We start from the raw sequence: 14980 nt of genomic DNA, 5'->3' as shown, positions 1-14980 counted from the left end.
AACAAACGTTAATATCTCAAAAACTATAGCCTACATCACATCGCATATATTTTGACATTCTGAGTGAGAGCAGAATTAGCACAAGAGTTTGATGTATAATATATATGCATGTCGTGTTAAAGTTGTGTGAACTGTCGCAGTTTTTAAAATGTAAACAGAGTCAAGCCGGCTAGAGCAGACACTCACGCCTTGCGCCACTTGGGCTCCATAGGGTTCCATTGCCGTTACCATTGCGGTTTGTTTACCAAAATAGGCTACTGTATGTAACTGCAACTAGATGTTCATCGTGTTGGATTTCATATCGCACCTGCTTCTTTAAGTCCCAGTAAAACCACAGCCCGGCGCCACACCTCCTCCTCTGATCCTGCATTTACACGTGACATAACTCCATATGTGAGTCAAACACATCCCTCCTTCCTTCTCTAATTGGCTGCTCAAGAGACGCTGCGGGTTTCAATTGGATCAGCAAAGTGCCCTTTAAGCCAAATTCCTTTGCTGTTGTCTTAGAGAAATGACGTCAGTTAATGTGATGAGGCTGCGCCGAGTCATTTTTGGGAAAGTATACTGTCCGAATCAGAAATCACTTTTAGCCTACATTGAAGAAACACGTGCATTGTAGAATTTGTAGGCCTAATGTTGTGCCAAAAGTTATTATTGTGCTTCAAACAGACTAAATATGCTTCTCATATTTTCTTCCTTTTTAGGCTGGTTTAATAGTTCTACCAAAGTTTCCTTCACTTTAATATGAATTATTACACTAACATAGCTGCGCCCTTGTCTGATAGGGGAAAAATAAGACAATCACATAAATATACTTTTTTATAGCCTAATATATTTAAAATCCATGAATTAGTCCGTACTATCTGCCTGTGAGAAGCTCATCTTCCCAACTTCATTTCAGCTTCAGTTTAGGCCTATTCATGTTTTTTCTTCTTTTATTATTATTATTATGTGTTGTGTACGGAATTAACTGTCCCCCCCCCCCCCCCATTGACAGTTTTACTACTTGTTCTAATGTTTTGACGGGGGTGGGAGAGAGAGAGAGAGAGCGAGAGAGAGAGAGAGAGAGGGAGGGAGGGAGGGAGGGAGGGAGGGAGAGAGGCTATTCGTCAGATCAGGGGAGGAGTCTCTCACTGACAAGAGGGAGACTGGCTTTTCTGAGTTTGTCAGCTCCCCCCTAAAATAGCAGTCAGTGTGTGTAAATGTGAACTGAAATTAGGTTTATCCAGCGGAGCCACCGATATAGAGTGTCTATATATACAGCGCGCTGACTTGGGAGTAAAGGTGAGTAACGGAAATAGAAACAATGTTGCGGAGTGTGGCAGCCTGGCTACAGTGCGTGAGGGAGAAAAGGCGCAAGAGGGAGACGTAGAGTGGCTTTGGGAGACGGAGTCGTTATCTGTGTATCTGCTGTAAGGGGGACATGCACAATATGACATTAGATTACCGTATGCCTCTGCAGTTCGGACAGTGGCATTTTTAACACCAATGACGTTTAGTTAGCAATATGTTTTCACGCTCCAGCCAAGTCTGTGCGGGTCCGCTCACAGCGTGTTGTTGATGTCAGTTATTATAGCGAGAAAACTTTCATCGTAAACAGTCATATACTGTACGCCGGCTGAGTTCTAGCTGTCCTTCAAGACGGGGCGATATGTGAAGAGAATATGACCATAACATCCAGTATTTAGGTGTTTATTGTGGGAGCGAGATTGTGACATATGAAGTTCTTTTGTAATGTAATTGGCTTTTTGGCAGTCGTGATAGATGCGTGTTTAATTGTAGCTATGTGTAGGCTACAAGCATCACAATAATCCGCCTAAACGGCAATTAACGTTAGGAGTTGAAGACTTCAGGGAGTTTACTGTAAATAGTTTGTTGTCTTTTTAACAACACATCAGCTACACAACTTTTGTTAAAAAAAAAAAAAAAAAAAAAATCTAGAGAAAAGATCCCGAGTAGGAGGCTCTATTTCGCTACATGTGTTGCATGCGATGCGTGTGTAATGCCAGAAAATAAATGCTTGACATGATTGGTGTTGAAATGTAGATGGTGCTGGTCAGCTGGTGCACCGTGGTGTCACTAGTTTGCTTTTTGCATGCTTGCCAGGCCATACATGTTCTCAGCACTGTTGAATGTGTAGAACAGATTTTTTTTTTTTACACAAACCTGTCAGTTTAAAGTATTTTAAGGGTTAGTCAGAACTAAATATTATTATTAATAACTAACAATTATTTTGAAAGTTGTCTTTTATAACATGGTACATACACAGTGAATATAGTGTCTATACTTGGTAGAATATCTGAATAAGCAAGTAAACAGTGACAGTCCAGTTATGACAGAAGGTTTAAGTGTAGTTTATAGGGAGTAAAGGAGATGATGGGGGAAATTGAGTTGAAATAAGCTCAATGATCTCTATCTGGTGAATTAATGTCAAATGTTTTGGAGATGATTTTTCGAGGTCTGCCCACACATGATCTGGTAGTGTGGGCCAACACACAGTACATTCAACGTTTAAGCTGTAGTAGTGTACAGGCTCTGTGGTGTATGACACTATGTAACAACATGAAGTGGAGTGAGCCTGCGTCTCTGCTGTCTCCTGGTTCTTTGACTCCATTTGAGACTTGTGACCTTAACCCCTGTGCAGCGTGGTAATGGCCAACAGTAACCTGACCTTCTCTAACTGTTTCTCTCCAGGTCAACACCATGCACTTATCATTTGAACAGACAAGAAAATGCCATTCACAAAACTCTTGTATTAGTAGGTTACTACCCCCCCCCCCCCCCCCCCCCCCATTTTTTTTGTGTTTTGTTTTGTTTTGTTATTTATTAGAATTAATTTGCTCTTTGGTCATTTGTGTTTGCCTAACATGTTGCAATATGTGATGTGTGATTCCTGGAATCGTATGGACGAATGCTAAATCTTCAAGTCTCAATGTGTTTGTTGAAGTATGCCCATAGTGTGTGGACGACATAAATTTAAGATGTAAATTAAAGCCGTAATTATTGCAAATTAATTGCAAACGTGATTTTAGTAACTGCAGTATGACGTTTATAGCATCTTCACTTGGCTTCCACCCCAATAATACCACTTACTTTATTTTATATCCGCCAGCGGTCAGATTTAACAGATGAGGAATTTAAATCATTTTTCAGGCATTGTGGCCACCGTATATCAAAGCACCTACGCATATTTTGCATTGCCTGTTTCACCTTACCATTGTTCTGATGGCATTCACATTAGCATGCCAGTGATTTCTAAAGCAAAGCGCTAAAGCACCCTCCAATCTGCAGTCATTAGCTTCTGTGCTGCCCCGGGCCTAACCAGTAATGGGCCTTGTTGCTCATGGTCCGCGTCACGTGAGCTCTCGTGTCTTAATATGCGGATGAGAGGTTCTGTCAATGCTGCAGAAATGAATATCATTTTAACAATTTATGTTGCGTATTAGTCAAATGAATTAATGCGATGTCAGGGGAAAATACAGATCTAGCCATTGTAAATGGCTTCTTCGTGCACACGCTGAACTGTTGCTCAAGAGGAGTAGTTTATTTGAGAAACATGACAATATGATCATCATCACTCTGACAGAGAAGAAGAATAGGACCGTGTGGCAATACTATGCGAGATAGAGGCACGATATGGGACTTCTACAGTACGATGACGACCACTGCACACAATGTTGTTTATGAAATGTTTTAGCCTCTTTCCACGTTTCATGTTATGTTTGTGTGTCCATCATCGCATGTCTCTGCACAAATGTGCATCTTGTGGTATTTTATAACTTCTCATATAAATCACATAGACGTCATATAGATCTCAGGTACAGTAAATCTGTCGTATAAGTTTGCGGGGAGATGGGGGGATTGAGAGGTGGTGACTGGTAGTGAAGAACGGGCAGCTGCAGCATCTTTTACTGCACTCCTTATAGCACTTCAATCTCACAGGCTGCTCTCAGCTTCTTCTTCCTTCCAGGAGAAATGTGGAGTGTGTGGGCGAGTCGGATCTGCAATTAACGCTGGTTGTCAGAAAGAGAATGCTGGCGTTTACACCATGCCTCTGAATCACTGAGCGAAACTCTTCTCTCCTCCTCCTCTCAGGACATTTTCCCCAGGAGGACAAAACGGCAGAAAGCTGCAAGAAAAGGATACAGTGAAGGGAAAAATAAACAAGCAGATAGCAGAAGAATATTCCTGGTCCAGTAAAGAGGGCAGCGATTCTTTGATCGTTTTGGTAAGCCAACATTTTTTTCTTTTATACTGTAAAATTCTGCAGCAATTTTACAACCATTATTTATTTTACAATTCCTGACATGATTTTGGGTCTATTACTTGAATCTGTGATGTATGCCTTATTTTACTATATTGTGTGTGCAACATTGAAGTGATGACTACAAGGGCTGGTTGTATTACTTAGTTATATGTTTGTGCAACTGAGCTGGTGTCAATTGCAGTTGTCTATATTATACATAATACTGTTTTTTGTTGTTGGGTAAGATATAAGTTACTTAAGTTAATAATAGCTATATTTAAACAGGGAATACATCAAATAACGGAAATTTGCCAGATCTCTAACAAAAACAACTGCATGTGTCGAGGTGACAGCAGACTCTTTTTGTCTTTGAAGTCAATAGTCTTGCTATTGATCTCTCATCTCTCTCTTTTTGTAACCATTTACACAGCTGATTAGGACTCTAAATTGTGTGTGTGTGTGTGTGTGTGTGTGTGTGTGTGTGTGTGTGTGTGTGTGTGTGTAGGTGTGTGTGTGTAGGTGTGTGAGTGTGTGTGTGTGTGTGTGTGTGTGTGTGTGTGTGTGTGTGCGTGTGTGTGAGTGTAGGTGTGTGTGTGTGTGTGTAGGTGTGTGTGTGTGTGTGTGTGTGTGTGTGTGTGTGTGTGTAGCTGTGTGTGTGTGTGTGTGTGTGTGTGTGTGTGTGTGTGTGTGTGTAGGTGTGTGCGTGTGCGTGTGTGTGTGTGTGTGTGTGTGTGTGTGTGTGTGTTAAGGCATGCACTTTAGATCACTGGCATGGATAACAGTATCAGTGTCCATTTACTGTAACACTCTCTTTAACTAACAAAAGCCTCCTGGCAACGTGATTCATTGTTTATTGGAGCTCCATCATCATCATCATCATCAATATGGAGATTCCAGCGTCCTCCTGTGAGACCTGGAGGCTGGATGCAGAATCTTGAGCCAGGCAGATAATGTTTTAGGCCACAGTTAACTCCAGTCCCCTGTAGACTAAGGGGAAAGTACTAAACAAATAGCTATCCTGTTAATGAAGCTATTTCTTGTACACCAAAACCATATCTATATTGTTTGATTCTCCCTATTTTTGGACAGCGATCCATTCCAACAGTCGGACCTAAACTACCAATTCAAAGCTTTTCCGTGTCTGCTTTTTCCCATTTTTTTTTATTTTTATGTTTAGTGCTAAATGGGTCACCTCAGGATAAGGTGTCATTCTATAAACATGCAAATGTAAACATTTCTTATTTCAAAAGTCGCTCTAAAAAAATCCCAATCATACAAAATGTAACGTTTTATCTCGCAAATATCAGGAGTGCGGGCGGCATGGTGACTCATCAGTCAGTGCTGTCACCTCACCGCAGCGAGGCCCTGGGTTGGGTTCCCCGCCTCGACCCGGTCTGTGTGGTTTGCATTGTGCTCCCCATATTACTGTAGAAAGCCACTTAATGTGCTGTGATGATGCTTTTGAAACCAGAGCCATTAACATCCAGAATGTCAGATAACATGAACCTGCCAAATGCTACTTTTTTTCTGACATGGAGTTGAGGTTCCAAAATTACCGTATAGGAAGTTCAATTTATACACTGCTAGTACAGGCTTATATTGCCTAAAAAAGGAATGGCATAATGGAATGATCAGACATCGAGTCGATTGATAGCACTTGTTTCTCTTCGCAAAGTCCTTTCTTAAGCTTCCCTAAAAATATCTGTAATTCAATTAGTGGCATAATTAATGCAATCAAATCATAGAAACCCTTCAGGTGAAATAACAGAAAACTGTACTGACTGCTGGAAACTGTTGAGAATCTCCACTACTATCCTTTTAGGTATCAGAAACAGTGGTGACCTAGGTCGTCCAATAGCCTGCTGTAAGCTAGTAGGTCGAATGTATGACTCGCTGAGACACACATGTTTGTCTAGCGAGACAGCTAGCGAGTGACCTTTCAACTGTCCTGCCCTTGACTGAGACCTCTGGTGGTAAGCCACCCCATTTGGTCCACTCAGCACATGTGCTGCTGAGCAGGGGCAGAGCGGCTTAAGGCTGCACCGTCTCCCCGGCTCTTCCAAACGAGCCCTGACTGGAGGTCTCTTCACCCTGCAGGCCATGCAGGAGAATCAGCAGCAAGATCCTCCAGCAAAGCAACAGTCTAAATCTGTTGTTAATCCTCTTTTCACCACTATGATCCTAGTCTCTGCCTCACTCCACAGCCACACAGCTCCTCCTCACCGGCTCACTTCGCTCTGAAAAGTTATTGTTTATAGTTATTGTTTGCTACTGTACACTGTAGTTTTACTGGCCCTTCACACTGGGGCGATTTTCGCAAATTTGCGCCACGAGATTACAAACACAGACAATGATCCCCCCCCCCCCCCGCGAATGAGCAGAGTGGTGCAAATTTTTGCGGCGTGAATACACAATTTTCAAAAGCCATAAACACTGCATGAATCGTCCGTTTGTTCAAGTTTATTTTATTTATTTTTCTTACTTTGGCGAATAATTCAAGTGAAGCTTTTTTTCCCCCCTCCACCTTGGTGTGAACGCACGGTTAGACCTGTAGCCATAGTAGTCTATCCTGAGATAACATCACAGCTATATCTTGTAGTTTAAGACTTAAATTCTCACAGTAATGTCACATGATAATGTGCATGCTTATCCTATATTAAGCGCACAAGTCGTAATTTCATGTGCTATTGTTTGCTGTTAGCTATTGTAAGTTTCAACATGCCACATTCTCTGATGTGAGGAAAGAATAGCACATGTACGCCAAGTGTGGTTTGCGAGGGCAGACTGTGGAAACATGTGGTGGAGCAAAGGTGATGGCTTTCAGAGTCAAGTCATTTAGCACCTTAGGTGGCTTCTCCTTCTTCTCTGGCTTTCTGGAGTACAAGCAAAACCACAGAGCCATGCAGAGCATCATCTCGAAAGTGTCTCTGCCACACGACAAGACGTACAAACCCCAGAATATGCCTGCTGTGGTTTGGCTATGGTGATTATTTGTTGTTGTTTACCGGAAACTTGCATCTACCTGTATGGAGACACGATCATAGCTGACGACTACGCTACCGCACAATACCGTTAGATATGCATATTACGCTTAATCATTCATAGGCCAGAGTTGATAGTTGCATTGTGCCTAGGAAGTTAAGAAAGACATCTCTTTGCTGAGTTGCATTTTAACTGAATTTTAATGAGACTTTTGAAAAAACATAAATCAAAGGAATATATTAAAATCTAATTTACCAGATCAAAAGATCTCCCCCGTTATTGCTAATATACCCCGCTGTATTGAATTTCTGATGCTCTCTACTACATCTTAAAAAGCATCGCTCACTGGAGAATTCAGTTCTCTGGCTCTGCACAGAGGCAGTTAAGTACTAGCAGCATCATGTGCAAACAAACTAACAATGGAATTATGTACAAAGTAAACTTTCTTCAAAGTCTAGTAAGCCCTGCTTGATGAAACATTGCATAGTGTCACTAGGATAGAACATCTTAAAACCACGTGCTAGCGCCTCCTCTGGTCGGTCGGGCTGCCTGTGTTCGGGGCGGAAGGGAACTGGTGGGAATAGCGTCATCCTCCCCCACGTGCTACGTCCTGCCGCTGACGCTCCCCGCTGTCAGGTGAAAAGAAGTGGCTGGCAACTGCACATGTGTCGGAGGAAGCATGGTGCTAGTCTACGGCTCTCCCCAGATCGACAGAGGGGGTGGGGTAGCGACCAGGGCAGCAGGGGGAAATTGACCAAGTACAATTGGGGAGAAAAATGGGGTGCAAATCTGGGGGGGGGGAGAGGGGGAATAATAATAATAAAAACGTTGCTATGTTGTGTTACTGAATGCTAAAGCAGTCAAATCTGAAGCATCAGTTACAGGCAGCCTTTATCACCATTTTATCTAACTTTCCATATGGCACCCATAATGTGAAATACAGTCCATATGAACAAGTGTTTATGAATGGCTGGTGTAGCGATTGCAGCTGGAGGACCTGTGGGGTCACACTCACAGTCCCTACAGCGAGCCCGTTTAGTAAGTCCAGTAGCCGCTGCCGGTAGGAGGAGTTGGCTCTCCTGCAGCTGGACTGGCCCTGTGTGGCCCGGTGGGCCGCAGGAAGTGGGCGTGGCCTGCCATATCCTTGTTTTTCTGTCTGTCTGAGGAGGCCTCCGCTCCCAACCAGGACAGCTGGGGGGATGCGATTCCTCCCAGTGTCCTGCAGCTTCTGAACAGCGAGGGGAAGTGACCCGGCAGCCCCCTCTGCTCTGGAAGTGGCTGTGGCCCACCGCAGGGCTCACACACTGCCGCTCAGAGCTGAGCTCCTCTCTGCTGTGAGAGAGGCTCTGCTCTCGCAGTGTGAACGCTGCACACTGTCTTCTGCCTTTTCTCCGTTCATTTAGAGCACCAGCACGTGCAGTCATTTCTGCAAATCAGGCTCAATCAAAACTAGAGGATCTTTAGATCTTTTCCTACCAAATCTTATATAGTAGACAGAGAGATATATAGTGATTATATGCGGTGTATGTTTATACAGTGAATGCAGATTCAGCTGTGTCTTCTCCACCTCGCCCACTTTAGGAGAAGTGTACGCCGTGTTTGGAGATATCGTTTTTACAAGCCATGACATCATCGCTGGGCTTTAACAGTTCTGGCAAGCATCGTAGCCAGGGCCGTAGCTAGCTATGAGGACGGGGAGGTCCGGACCTCCCCTAATATTTCAGCCTGCCAAAAAAAAATTTTTTTTTTTTTTTTTTTTTTTTTTTTTTTTTTGCAGGCCAGGCCAGGCCACTCACTGAACAGCAGGCCAGGCGCCGCCTACTGGTTTACTAGTGGTTGTATTACTTTATTCAGGTTTAAAGTGGGTGCATCTCATTGTAAAATTGGACTTGGCCCAAATTGGGCTTCAAACGGCCCAAATCTGGCATTAAACGACCCAAATAGGCCTTCAAACGGCTCAAATCTGGCTTCAAACGGCCCAAATTGGGCTTCAAACGGCCCAAATTGAGCTTCAAACGCCCCAAATGTTTTCACGCGCGTCGGCCCGTATCGGCCTGGCCTGCTTGGTATCTAATGCCCGGCCTGAATTATGATCCCAGTCCGCCCCTGGTGGTGAGTGATGACTGTCTGTCTGCCTGGCGAGATAATTGAAGGTGAGCGAGCTGCGAGACAGTGAGCGAGTGAACGACAGACAGTGAGTGACACTGACAGATTTTTTAGCAACAACCAAGAAAGTAAGTGTCTAGTCTGTCTCTTAAGTAATGTTACCTGTGTGACACGTTGGGATGCTACTGGCTAATCATGCATGATGCCAATTGCCAAGCTCCCGAAGTCAGGTATGCAGGTGGCTATATGCATGGTTTCAGTTTCATGACCCAATAAGTAACAAAAAGAGGTGGTGTAAAGGTAAAAACAACATAATATATTTTATTTTATTTTTCAATCGTTCCTATCAGGAATAAATAAATGTCCCTCTGTATGTTTTTTTTATTATCGATGATGACTTTGTGTGTTGTGTACGGCTTGGGTTGTGTACCTGTGTTTGTAGGTGTCATTTTGATATGAATTTGGCTAAAACAGTTTGTGTTTGTTAGTTACAATTATGTTGACAGGAGAGCTGAGCAGGTGGTGACATGAAAGAGAATATACTGAATAATGACATCACAACAGTATAATCCTAATGTTGATTTAAAATGATATATTACTCTAAATATGGCTTAAAAAGGGAAAAAAAAAAACTCAATTTTTTTTCGGCGGCGGCCTAACGGGCGCCGCCGAATCCGCCTCCCCTTGCTGGACCTCCCCTATTTCGGAACCCTGGCTACGGCCCTGATCGTAGCAGGGAAAACATTACATCACAACCATTTCAGAATCACTCTGCATGCTGGTAACAGTCAAAAGGTAACAGTCACAATCACTAGTCTGCATGCTGGTAACAGTCAAAAGGTAATAACAGTCACAATCACTCTGCATGCTGGTAACAGTCAAAAGGTAACAGTCACAATCACTCTGCATGCTGGTAACAGTCAAAAGGTAACAGTCACAATCACTCTGCATGCTGGTAACAGTTAAAAGGTAACAGTCACAATCACTCTGCATGCTGGTAACAGTCAAAAGGTAACAGTCACAATCACTCTGCATGCTGGTAACAGTCAAAAGGTAACAGTCACAATCACTCTGCATGCTGTTAACAGTCAAAAGGTAACAGTCACAATCACTCTGCATGCTGGTAACAGTCAAAAGGTAACAGTCACAATCACTCTGCATGCTGTTAACAGTCAAAAGGTAACAGTCACAATCACTCTGCATGCTGGTAACAGTCAAAAGGTAACAGTCACAACCACTCTGCATGCTGGTAACAGTCAAAAGGTAACAGTCAAAATCACTCTGCATGCTGGGTAACAGTCAAAAGGTAACAGTCACAATCACTCTGCATGCTGGTAACAGTCAAAAGCGGTTCTTACATGGAAGAAGGTGCGTTTTCTAATCAAGGACATTCATAGAGTAGTGCCATATAGCATCCTCAGCCTCTCCAGCCTCCCTGCTCGCTCTGTGCAGTGTGTCTGTGATTGTGACTGAGGTGTTGAGTCTGCCCGCTGTTTGGGCGTCTGCCCGTCTGTCTTCTCCCTCTCTCTCCCTGTCCACTTTCCATCTGTGAGCCGTGGGCTCTGCCAGTCCAGGTGAAAATGGTGTAGTGTTACCGGTGGGCTGTTGCCTGCCTGTATTCATGTCAGACTGTGTGTGTGCTCGCGAGTTTGCTTCCCCTCCCCTCAACCTCTGTCACTGGTCCAACTGGCCAGGGGTGTTCAGAACATGTTACAGGGGCGGGTCCAACTGGCCAGGGGTGTTCAGAACATGTTACAGGGGCGGGTCCAACTGCCAGGGGTGTTCAGAACATGTACACGGGCGGGGGAGGCATCCATCATCGGGGCACTGGGCCCCACTCAGGGCCACAGGCTATCAGCGAACAGTTTGACTGCAAAGAGTCCTGGAGAGGCAAGCAGCAGTGCCTGTGGGGGTCTCTCTCTCTCTCTCTCTCTCTCTCTCTCTCTCTCTCTCTCTCTCTCTCTCTTGAATACAGTGTTCATGTGATGCAGAAATACCCCTCACATTAATTGCTCAGTGAATGGCATTCATTCATGTCAATAGATTTAAGATGAGAGAGAGAGAGAGAGAGAATGCCCGGTGAGATCACAGATCACATGGCTTGCAGAGATAGGCTGTTGTTGATATTTCTATTTACCGTAAAAACGCAGATTGTTCACAAAGCAGATATTAATGTCAGAAAGCGCATCTATAATTCAAGGCGAAAACTATCTCTCTCTGCATTTGGCCCGGTGTGAAAGAAACAGATGTCATGATGACGTGACAAACCTCCTGCAAACCCACCAGATGCAAAACCCACCAGATTTTGTACATTTCTCAAACCGCTTCCTGTCTTTTTCACATATACAGAAATGGACGAGGAGGTCTTTACTCGTTTCTCGGTACGCAGTTGAAATGCGCGAGTGGTTTTAACACAGTAGGAAGCTGTCGTATAAAACCCAAATCTTAGAGCGTGTCCTTTATTCAAGCCTGTGTGGGATTATCGATAGACTCATTTTATAACCTAAAAATGTAACAAATGAAATAAAAAATCGAAAAAGCTACAAAAAACGAAATCGATGCTAGTCCTTCTTCCACCGTTGTTCTGAGTCATGGCCATCCTTGCTGCTTGGATTGCATAAACCTTTTATGTAACGGAACACTGTGGGAAAGAGGGATCGAGTGGAAGATAAAAATGGGAAGAGAAAATCAAATATTTATTCTAAGCCTTTTAGATTTTTTTTTCCATTACATGTAAAAGAAGCACCCGCCATTCGTACGCAGTAACCACAATCCTAAACAATATAGGCTGCTGCCGCCGTGCATATCAAAAAATGTTGTTTTTCACTCACTTGTTTATTTAGTTAAATCTGCGTGCTGATGATCAAACAACATATTTGAGGGAGAATTAAGTATCTGGGATCTCAGTGTGTCTTATCTGGATCCTGGGTGTCTTCAGAGAGGCGAGGAGTTTGGGGTGAACGTGCCGTCCCTAATATCCTTACACTGTCGATTCCCCCAGGAGGAAGATCTTGATTCATCTTGGCTGTTTACCATTTCTGAGTTTGCGGTCTGCGTAACTTCAAAAGACCGCCATGCCACTTAACACAGCTCGCAGGGGAGGGGGGGAGGGGGGGGGGGGTGGACTGCCGCCCCCCTCGGTGCTGCTGGCATTATTATTGTTCCCTGGTGAGAAGTCCACGTGATGATGGACAACCATGCAAATGGACACACGGACTCATACCGTATCAGACTATAGCACCACGAAATATTGCTATGCAAATTCTTAAACCTCAACGATCATGCATACATTACTTTGTGTCTGTGTGTGTGTGTGTGTGTGTGTGTGCGCGCGCGCACATGTGTGTGTGTGTTTGTATGTGTTTTTGTATGTGTGTGCTGTGCGTGTGCGTACTTTGTGTCTGTGTGTTTGTGTGCGCACGTGTGTGTGTTTTGTATGTGTGTTTGTATGTGTGTGCTGTGCGTGTGCGTGCGTGTGAGTGTGAGGGAGGGAACGATTTAGAAAAAAATGCATTCATGTCTCTCCAATAGAAAGTAAAGGATTTCACGGATGAATGAAAATGGTGTGTATTGTGAATAAAACCTAGCTCACATAGATACGCCACATGTAAGCTCATCAGCAGGACGTTAGAGCAAAGTGTGAGAGAGGAAGTGTTCATCCATAAAGAATGTTGAATACTGACGTGACATCGCCGCGTCAAGAGATTGACTTGTTTAAACTGACATACTGTCATAAGGAATGCTGGTGATGGAGGGCTTTGGCCAGAGATGTAGTTTGTTACGCAAACGGTGTTAATATGAAGTGAGTAGTTGGCCATTAGTCTGTCAATTGCATTTTAGTGATACTACTCCATAGCCGCGGATGCGAGCACCACAACTCCGTGCAGCCTTGCCAAAAGTGGCAAAAATGCTATAAACAGCTTCAATTTGGGAAAATGGAAAAATCACCTTCGTTAGTCCCTGCCAGTTTGAGTTTGATTGGCCAACCCCGATGTGGGCTGTGTGAAGTGTGTGCACGACTTTTATTGTGAAGGGCTGTGTGACGTGTGTGTTGAACTCTTATTGTGAAGGGCCTATGACATCACTGATGATGATGTTGTAAATCATCCCATATGTAGGAAATGCAGGGAAAAGGCCCATAAACATCTTGGATTCAGACAGAGAGGACGACAAACAGTTTCCTTCATTCTAGCAGGGTAGGAGGATATCACAACATAGTGGTTTACATACAAGGGTCAAAAGGCTCATTAATTAGAGATGCTAGTCTCATGGTGGTAACAATAATATAGCAACAACTGGCCCACTCCATGGCACCGCCCTGTGGAAATATGAAAGAGGAATAACTGTAGACTGGCCCACTCGATGGTACCGCCCTGTGGAAATATGAAAGAGGCATAACTGTAGACTCAACGTTTTGAAACTGTACACTAGAGCAGCTGTACTGTACATCTATGATGTCTTAGTTGTTGAGCACATTCATTTTTAATGAGACATAATTCATCACCCTACCCTCTTGCATCAAGGAAGTTATCATCATTTTTTTCTTTGTTCATAAAAGTTTCACTCAAATATGCATCGGGGGATTTACCTCGGGAAGGAGGAGGAGAGAGTAGCCTTTCCTACATGAAATGGATATAAGCGTTAGGAGAGAGGGTCATCTCTTTATCCTTGAGAAACTGAGAATCCATTCATTGGCTGCGCTCGAAAACCTGACTGACGCAAATGGATCATTGGGAATAGAAGTGTCCCAGCAGTAATTATGTTACAACGCTGTGCTACCGCACGGCGCACACACTACCACAGAGGTGGGACGGCGCGGGCGCGTGGCGCTTCTCTTAGTCTGTTTCCCCCTTTACATCTTTCCACATAGTTAACACACAGTCATGCTGCCTCTCTCTCTCTCTCTCTCTCTCTCTCTCTCTCTCTCCCCCACTCTTCTCTGTTTGACTCTGTCTCTCTTTCACTTTCTCTCTCTCTGTGTACAGACACACACACACACGCACACACAGTAGCAACTACATGTATCAAATACAAACAGTGTGCAGTGGAAACGTTAACATTTACTCTGCGCTGCTGCTGCTGCTGCTGAACGTCTCTGTTGTTGAATGAACGTTACAGTAAGGAAACGGCAAAAAAAAGTTGATCGTTGATCTCGTCAGCTATTTGTCACTGCTGTTGTCTTCCCGGCCTTTAGGTGTCCCTGTGCCCCTGAAGCCAGAGACATATGTCTGTTAGTTTCACCCCCCTCGCTATCCACCAGGACTCCATGGCGGCGCTAAGTCAGTTAAAAAAGAGACATGAAATTAATGTAATGTCAATGGCGTTTTTCTCATGGAACCCCAAGGCACTTAGTCAAAGTCACCTTGCGTAGTCCTCTCATCCCCCCGACAGTACTGTGTGTGAGAGTGAGATGGAGGATGTCTGTCTGGTACTGCTGTCAGCATCTGATGGCTGTTGGCTGATATAGCAGCCAGCCATCATCATTCCTGCTCTGGAGATAGGACATGTCCAGTATTTATCTTCAGGAGCAACATCATTTCCTTCATTCAGCCCTTAGCATAATGTGGCCTAGTGTGAAACACCTTCTCTCGCTGAGATACAAGAGCAGGTTCATCCTGTGGGGCTTTCCTTCTTCCTATTGATGTC

The 14980-nt window shown here is 44.0% G+C and overlaps 1 protein-coding gene across 2 annotated transcripts in view; it reads left to right on the top strand.

The window, feature by feature from the left end:
* The first annotated feature begins 1149 nt into the window (after positions 1-1149).
* The window catches only part of mef2aa (myocyte enhancer factor 2aa), an 89251-nt gene continuing 75420 nt past the window's right edge, over positions 1150-14980 (top strand). For both annotated transcript variants that reach the window (XM_083654653.1, XM_083654654.1), the window contains exons 1-2: positions 1150-1284; positions 4096-4228. The gene's annotated coding sequence lies outside the window, so the exon portion shown is untranslated. The remainder of the gene's footprint in view (positions 1285-4095; positions 4229-14980) is intronic.

The sequence above is a fragment of the Poromitra crassiceps genome (genome assembly GCF_964638095.1).
Source record: "Poromitra crassiceps genome assembly, chromosome: 18".
Lineage (NCBI taxonomy): Eukaryota > Metazoa > Chordata > Actinopteri > Beryciformes > Melamphaidae > Poromitra > Poromitra crassiceps.
Note: the sequence above shows the minus strand (reverse complement) of the source record. Positions and strands in the feature narration are given on the sequence as shown.